Raw genomic sequence first — 8,778 nt, 5'->3', positions numbered from 1 at the left:
GTCTCACCAACCACAGAGTAAAGAATTCCTTCTTAATATCTAACCTAATCCCAAATGGAATGCTGCCAGCACCATTGCATCTCTAGAAGCACCAATAAATTGCAGAATGAACCATATAAAATGTATTTGCTTTTTTTAAGCTCATCCTGGTTCTGAAAATGAAAACAAATTTTAGGGAATAAGCACATGGATGCTTTTCTCCAAGGCACTCTCCTTGGTTACAGTTCCTCTCCTTTGAAATGCTGCAACTCTGATGTTGATTTCAGTAGGAGCTTTATTGCATTTATTTTTGTGGAGAAAACATGCAGGTTGTTTTTATTGCACTGAAGTTGTAATTCCACCTCAAAAGAGAAAGCAGATCACTTCAACCCAGACGAGAAGCCTAATCCTGCCTACACAAACTACTCTGCCAGCACCAGAGAGGGGGAGCACAGGGATGGTCCAGTCAGCGAGGGTCCCTAAATAATGGTGAGGGCACCAGCACCCCTCACATACAGCCCTGGGACTGGAGGGCATCCTGGGGTGAGCTTCTTTCCTTTCTCCACTTTGCATAAATAATTGATTGGAACACAGATGGACAGAAAGATACCACTTTACAGCTCAGTGCTTAGACCAGTCACCTGGAATGCAAAGAGATATGTCAGAGCAGGAAGGAATTGTACTACCATCAATCTGTGCTTTCAGAAGAGCTTGATAAAAGCAAACTTCACCACTACCAGTAGGTATCACATTTCCTCTGGAACCTGCTATTGTAGGCTTGACAAGGAGCTGACAGAATGTTGTTACAAACCCGCTCACTTGCCCTTGACCATTTTTTATGGTTTCACCATAGCCCCACACAGCTGCTCGCTCACTGCCCCACCAGAAGGACTGGGGACAGAACCAGGAGGGTAAAAGGTAGAGAGCTCATGGGTTGAGACAATGACAATTTAACAGGGACAGCAAAAGCTGAGTAAGCAAACAAGAAGTTAATTAACTGTTTCCCATGGGCAGGCAGGTTTTCAACCATCTCCAGAGGAGCCGGGCCCCATCACATATGATAGTTACTTGGGAAGCCAAACACCATCAGTCCAAACCTCCCCCACTTTCTCCTTCTTCCCCCCACTTTATATACTGAGCATGATGTCATATGATTGGAAATATCCCTTTGATCAGTTGGGGTCAGCTGTCCTGGTTGTGTCTCCTCCCAACTTCCCATGTACTCCCAAACTTCTTTGCCAGCATAGCAGTACAAAAAAACAGAGAAGGCCTTGGCTATGTGTAAGCCCTGCTCAGCAATAACAAAACCATCTCTACATTATCAACTCTGTGTCCAGCACAAATCCAAAATACAGCCCCACACTAACCACTGTGAAGAAAATTACCTTAGATGAAACCAGCACACTATTCAAATTGTCTGCACTGCAATTGAAGCAATTGAAGGCAGGTAGTAACAAAATGGGCCACTAATGGGGGACTCTCTTACTGATAAATCCATCCATGGTGGAAACAAAAGCTACAAACACCTTTACATATGGGTAGAGAAAACATTCTGGCTTTGTAAATCAGTGTCTTCAGAATAAGAGTTCAGAAAAGGCTGTAAGTGCTTTGGAGGGAGCCCAGCTGCACAGAGCATTTGCCTGACCTTCATCCTGATTTTCGTTCTTCACAGCTGTATCAACTGTCCTTTTTTGCACAACAGCATGCACAGAAAATCAAAGTATTTGCTGGATCAAAAGCCAAACTACTTTTGTTGTTTAAATTAGTTCAGCCACACAAGAGAATTAATTATTTCAGGACTATCCATTTTTATGTTAGCTTTGACTTTGAGTCTGGTACTGCACTGGAGAAGTACCAATAGGATTCTGTTACATTCTTTGCCTTTTTTTAATGGAACAGTAATGTATCACTTAGCCAAAAACTTGCAGTTTCAACTCATATATCTCTATCATTCATTTGAACAATATCTCATTATCTTGACAGAGAAGTTTCCCATAGTTACTATGTAACATATCTATAGCAAATACTGACTTCAAAAAGTTAGACATGTAATTTATGTATGACTCCTTCTTTTTAAAGAATCACTTATTCTTAGGTTATTAGTGTCCTTTTCCTTTAGCTTAGGGGTTAGTCCCACTCTATCTTTAATTGTCTTTATCTACAGTGGTATCAGAGTTCTGCAGTCATTACTTTTAATTCTTTCATCCCTTATCAGTGCTACCTTTGCTTTGCATGTCCTTCCATTTCACCACTCAAACAAGGTTTTGTCTCTACTTACTCCACTCAAAGATTAGTTTCTCAAATACAATCCTTTTAAAAGCTTACCTGCAGCATAGTATCTGTCTAATGCATGCTGGTTTATGGATAAATGAGAATAAATGCTTTATATTAAAAAAAGAAATTGGTAAATTTAACTATCATTAGCTACTAATTATATTCCTCACCAGAAATACTGTGTAAAAGAGGGGTTAAAAGTAGAAGGAAGTATCACTTGCTTCTAAGGGTAAACACACAAATAATTTAGTTAGCTCAAAACTATGCTTGCAGATCTCCTAGAAAATTCTGATCAATTCCAGTTACCCTTGAAATGCCTCCCAAATCCCCTAGAGCAACCATAGCTCTGTTCTGTAAGGAAGCTGTGCAGTATGGAATTGAACCTAAGAAAGGTTAGTAGTTTTGGCCTTCAATTAGATTAAATCAATTTAGAGTAAACTGTAGCATACTACATCCTGATAACATCAACAAAGTAATTGAAGAACATTTAAATAACAGTAGTATTCTGAGTCAGCTGGTCCAGCAGTAAGAATCCTTTCTACAAGGAATATTCCTAACAATCATATAGTTGAAACAAGTTATATGTCAAGAAGAATTTGGATTTGCTGCCTTTAATGTCAGAGATTTCACTGAAAGGTTTGTGATCTGCTCCTTTGACCTTATCTATGGAGTGATATAGCTGATGAAGCTAATCACCAGTTAATTCCTCCACATGTAATTTATGTACATAATTTCAGTTATTTTAGACAAGGTATAGAGAACATGAGATCTCCTTATTGCATTGCTATTAAGTACATTTAAGTACAAACAGTCCTTCATAAATTTAAATCTGCACACTTTGATTACAGGAGTACCTAATTAATCATCTGAAAACTTGTTTCGAGCTTAAAGAGTAAATGACCTTAAGCATAAGGAGGACATATTTTCATAAAAAAAAAAAAAAATCCAAAGTAATACCTGAATCAAAATTTAAAAACAAATTACTTGGCTCAACATCTCCAAGTTGTTGATTTGGTATCTAGTGTCCATGCCTAGACTGGGAAAGTATTGTGTGAGATACAATGCAAACCTTTGGCTGTCCCCAGCCTCTGCACAAAGAATTTACAATATAAACATGTGTGTTTGCACATAAGGGTCAGTTCATCTTCTGTATTTGCAGCTGCCCAGCTGTGTGTGCCAGGCTGCAGCGCCTGCACATGTCAAGGCCACTTTCTGTGTGGTTTGTGCTGAAGCATCTTGCATGGTGGTTGTCCAGTCACAAGTGGGGGCACCAAAGGGGAAATGGAGAGAAAACAGGTAATATCTAACAGTATCAAAGTAGGGGAGAAAATCAGAGACGGTAAAGCAAGTTAGAGAAGATGATTACAATGTGCCTGTCTAAAGCACACTCCTTTCTGTGAGAGGAGGCGTCCATTGACTTCAATGGCCATACATTTTCAGTTGTCATTACAGAAAATTTCTGCCGACAAACCCCAGAGATTTTGGCTTTTATATTTTAGGTGATTCCTGCCTTGCAGGCCTAGCTAGTTCATAGTTGGCTGCATTTTACAGTCCATGGGTGAGTCCATGGGAGCAACAGTTTACTGACACCTATTCTGAATATTCACTCTGTATTGGTTTCACAATTCACTTCTCAGACCAGCTTTTCTTTTTTAGAGTGCTATTGTGATCTTAGTCTCATGCTTATTTCTATGTATACACTTATGCTTAGCTATTTTCATTCTGAATTTTTGTTCTGTTTTAACAAATGAATAAAAGACATGCCAAAAATGTTCAGCTTTAAGGCATGCAAGAATGAAACCCTCTTTCTATGCACATAGTGTGTATAATTGAGAAAACTGCTGTTTCAGAGTCCTGTGCCTCACAGTTGAAGCAGCAGACAATTTTTACGGTTTTAGCTCTATTCTGATTATGTCAGATGCTCAGTTATAAGCAGGCTGCTTTAAAAGCTAAAGATATTCACAGGAAATGGAAGGGCCAGAACTAACTTGCTTCCTACAGGATTAGCAAAGTTCCATTGATTTTTTTTTTGTTCCCTTATTGACTGGATAATCCTTCCCTGCCACTTTACTTTTAGGTGGTACTGCACAAGACACGATCTCACATACATTAATTACGGATCTTACATAACTGTTTGCATACCAAAGACGATCAGATCTACCCTCTTTACTTCTCCCATTTTCATTCCTTTTTGGGAATTACTTGTAATGTCATTAATAGGAAACTTTATACCATACCTTAATCTCTTGTTTCATGGGCAGAGATCTCTGTGGCTCAATTAATGAAAAACATTCCTCCTTCAAGTGGATGCCATTGCCTACAATACTTTGAAGGCCAGTTACAGCATCATTAGTGGCATATGTATATGAAATTATGTAAATTGACCTCCTCCAGGTGGGTTGTTTTTTGTGGGGTGCCTGCCCCAGATGCATATGATCTGGGCTAGAATCCCATAGCACTCATAAAACTGACGAGTAAAACTCCTCAATATGTGAATTTCCATTTAACAGAATTTCATTCCTTTCAAACACTGTGCTAGTTCTTCTGGAATGCAAATGTACTCTGGACAAGCGAAATGTGAGAAATTCCTAAGGGGTTATCACTTGCATCTCCTCTATATTGACAGCATGGAGGAAGAAAAGGAAATCCACCTTTTTGTGTGGAAGAAAAATCTGCTTTAACTTATCCAGCAGCTGTTTCCAGTGTATGAAGATGACCTTGCCTGGAGTCAGAACACACCTTCTCCACATACTATGAAAATGGATGAAAATATCTCCACAAAATTCTTGGCTTAAGAAAATCAAAATACATTTTTTTTTTCCCAGACAGGTCTCTGATTGTTTTTGTGAATCTCTGCTTTGTAGGACAAAAACACAAATTTTTTTTTATAAATTTATAACCTCTATATTAATTAGGTCTTAATAATTGGCCAATAATCCATTTGCTGACTTTCTTGATTCAGTGTAACCCCCTGAAGATCTTTGTTTAGGAAACATTTCTGTAAAGCATTTCAGGATATTACAACAGATGAATAAGAGACACATAACGTTTTGAAAAACCATGTTATGATTGTTTCCCTTAGCAGCCTGCTCCACTCTGAAGAGAAGCACTTGATTGGAGGTAACCTTTGCAGCAGACAAATGCCATTTGCTGTCCCTATGAAAAACTGGTCCAAATCCAAATTAAAAAACTCCAGCAAAAAATAATTATAAATTCACATGTACTCAGTGGCAAGCACTTGATAGCATATGGCACTTAAATATGCCAAGGAGTGTTTAGAGCATACGCCATCACTTAGCAGTTGCTACTTGCCAAACTGCTTCTGCTTGTGACATCCCTCAGGGATCAAGCTCCTATCTGTGCCCTGTGCAAGCCCTGAGCTGGTCTTCTGATGCAATTTTTCCTTTCCATAGGCAAAGGGCACCCCAACTGCAAGAGCTCAGCTTCTCCATGTCTTTTGTGGTAAGACAGCATCTTCCTTTGCATGCCATCAGGTACATTACAAGGGATCCACCAGCAGGTGTATGGGCTTTCTTCAGAGATTTCTAAACCATTCTTCCCATTTTAGTGTCATCTTACTTTTATGTAATTTTCTAAATTTCTAAAACTTATGTCTTGACCTAAATATGTGTGGTTTTGTCAAACCTGTGACTTTGATGAAGAAAGAAAAGGCCCATACAGTAGTACTGTTGAAATACTGTGTGAGGCAAGGCTTGTACAAAAATAGCCTATTTTTCTTTGGCTAACTGATACATTGGGAAAAAGCCCACTAAACTTTACAGTCCTTTATGAGCCCTACTTCAGATCTGAAATAAAAGCAGCAATCTTGAAGATCTAATTTCCAGCAAATCAAGCTTGTGCTTTATCCAAATTTGTCCAATATATTTAATCAATGTCCTTATTAGCTACCAACAAGACAATGTCTGACACAGACTTGGGATTTTGCAGGTTTTGATCTGAAGTGTTTACCTTTGGTTAAAGCACACACAGTGTAGGATGTCCCTGGGACTTCTCACACGGATGGGTTTGGGTGCTATTGCTCAACCTTTCTGACACAGGACAGATGGAGTGCTACATCATGCCTTTAGTCCTGCACAGGAACTCTCCCAAATCAAAAGCTGGGGAGAGTTTGCATAAAAACTGCTGGCAGGAAATGGCCGCAGTGATTCATCTTCCTAATAGTGTGCTGTGAGGTTGTGCAACTCATGGGCCAGCAGCACTACAGCCAGTACAGAGATTCTGGAATGTTTGTAAATCTTTTTTTTTTGGGGGGGTGTTCACTTTATTTTGGTTTTTTTTTTTTTGTTTGTTTGTTTTAGGGTTTTTTGTTTGGGTTTTTGTTTGCTTGTTTTTTAATTATTGCATAGCCCACATCTTCCTTCTAAGCTTATGCTCATACAGTCCTGAGACTGTCTGTTCTGTTGCCATCAGGTCTCCTAAAGTGAATAAAATGCCCACAGGTCATAATTTTATGCAAAAGCAAAGTCATCAGCTCTGGTGTGAGAATTTGTATAGAATAGGTTTAATAGGACATCATATTTTATAGCTATTGCTTTAAATTACCTAGCTGCCAAAAGCAGATATATATGAGAAATTAATGGGCACATAACATCATTCTCGATTAAATCATTGATGTAAATATAATGGAAATGAACTATTAAACTAATAATATTTCCTTTCATTAGTTTGAAAAGACCAAGGATAGAGACATTGCACAAAAATGCCAAGAACCAAGAATATTGCACCTATCTATGCAATAACAGTTGGGAATTCTGACATCAGCTGACTGACCTAAAATTTAAAATAGGGAAGGATACAATCTCTGATTTTTATAGGGATTTTCAGACTGACTGCAGTACTGTAGAGATCTCAAAACCAAACCATAGGTCTGGATCTTCATTTCTTTTGACCCTCCAGGGCATAAAGCAGTTGTTTTTGATGACATTTTTAAGCAAGATGAATTCCTACATAGGATGCTAAGCATTACTGTCTTAGTTGCTTTTGTAACTGTAAACCCGAATCAGCGGGAAGATGTAACAAAAGAAATACACAACAAATAGCTGTCAGTGTGCAGAAAGGATTTACACTTTTTTTCTGAATACTTTGACTCTTGTAGGGGAAAAAAGAAAGTCAAAGCCACAAGCCAAGTATCAAACCCTAGACTGAGATACATTAAAACACTTCGTTTAATGCTAAACCTGCTCACTCACTCATTTTTGCTTAAGTGATCACTATGCCATAAGTCAGGCAGTATTTTTCTGCATAGCTTGTTAAACATGCCAATTTCACAGGCTGCTTTTGGAAAAGGTTTCTGCTCTTGTTGCTTGGTTTAGCAGATGCTGGCTTGCAGTTCTGCACTCACAGTGTAGAAGATTAAGGAGACAGAAGGATCTTCAGGAAGGAATATGGCAATTGTCCAGTGTAAGCCCAGCTGTATCCAATAGGCATTCTCATCAAGAACTGTTACCCATTTGTCAAATCAACTTGACATTATCTTCTGCTTGGAAAAATAACTAGCTTAGTCTGCATTTCAGGAATAGGATTACCTGATTCTCAAGATATGATGGAGAGGATGGAGGCAAGCAGGTAAAGTGTCATAGTGCAAGGCAGATCAGTGTGATAAGATACAAAGGTTTCAGAAGCACACTGCTTTGTATGTTATAAACTGCTTGAGTGCAAAGGAAAATTATCACAACTAAAACCATATGCCCTTCAAAACTTTACATCTCCAGCTGGCACAACTAGCAGATATGTCAGAGAAGCACTAATAAGCAGAGAGAAAACTCTAGGGGAAATCTTTCTGTTCTCCATCTGTCATGGAGTAAATAGGTCTTATTGATTATCTACCACTTGATTTATACTAAATGCTTTCAAGCATTTCCCATTTATAATTTTCAAATACAAGGATAATTAAATTTTGATTTATGGGATTTACACAAGAAGAGGTGATTTTTTTTGTCCAATCAGCAGCACTCAGCTGTACCACAGATATTAAGAAAACGAATAGAATGTTTTAGCTTTAAAATAGTAGTGGCCTGAGTTTTGAGGTTTTGGGTGGTGGTCTGAATAACACAAGAGGAAGAGCAAAAAAAGCTTCAGTGTTGACTGTAGTTGTGTTTTTACTATTTCTAATACCAGGTCACAGAAGATACAAAGGTTTTACAGCCCCACTATAAAACAGCTCTTTATCTTTTCTCCACTAATTCCATGGTGTCACATTTAACAAAACTAGGAAACTGAAGATAATATGGATGTTTGAAGATTAGCTGTCAGGTAATAAATAACACTAATTTCACATACCTACAAATGTAAATGCACCTTATCACTGTTTAAGTTTCTCACTCTTTGTAATGCCTGCCAACATTTTAACCCAGGCAAATTACAGTATTGTTTTTGCTGTTTTTTCACTGGGATAAAATACACAGTCATAATATCCTTTTATCAGATTTCATGGTATAAAAGGGCTTTGGTGCTTAATTCAAGCTGTATGTTGCTGAGGCAATTCCAGAGTTCCTGTTTTGGAAG

Source organism: Lonchura striata, chromosome 3 (assembly GCF_046129695.1).
Source record: "Lonchura striata isolate bLonStr1 chromosome 3, bLonStr1.mat, whole genome shotgun sequence".
Lineage (NCBI taxonomy): Eukaryota > Metazoa > Chordata > Aves > Passeriformes > Estrildidae > Lonchura > Lonchura striata.
This window is presented reverse-complemented; position numbering follows the sequence as displayed.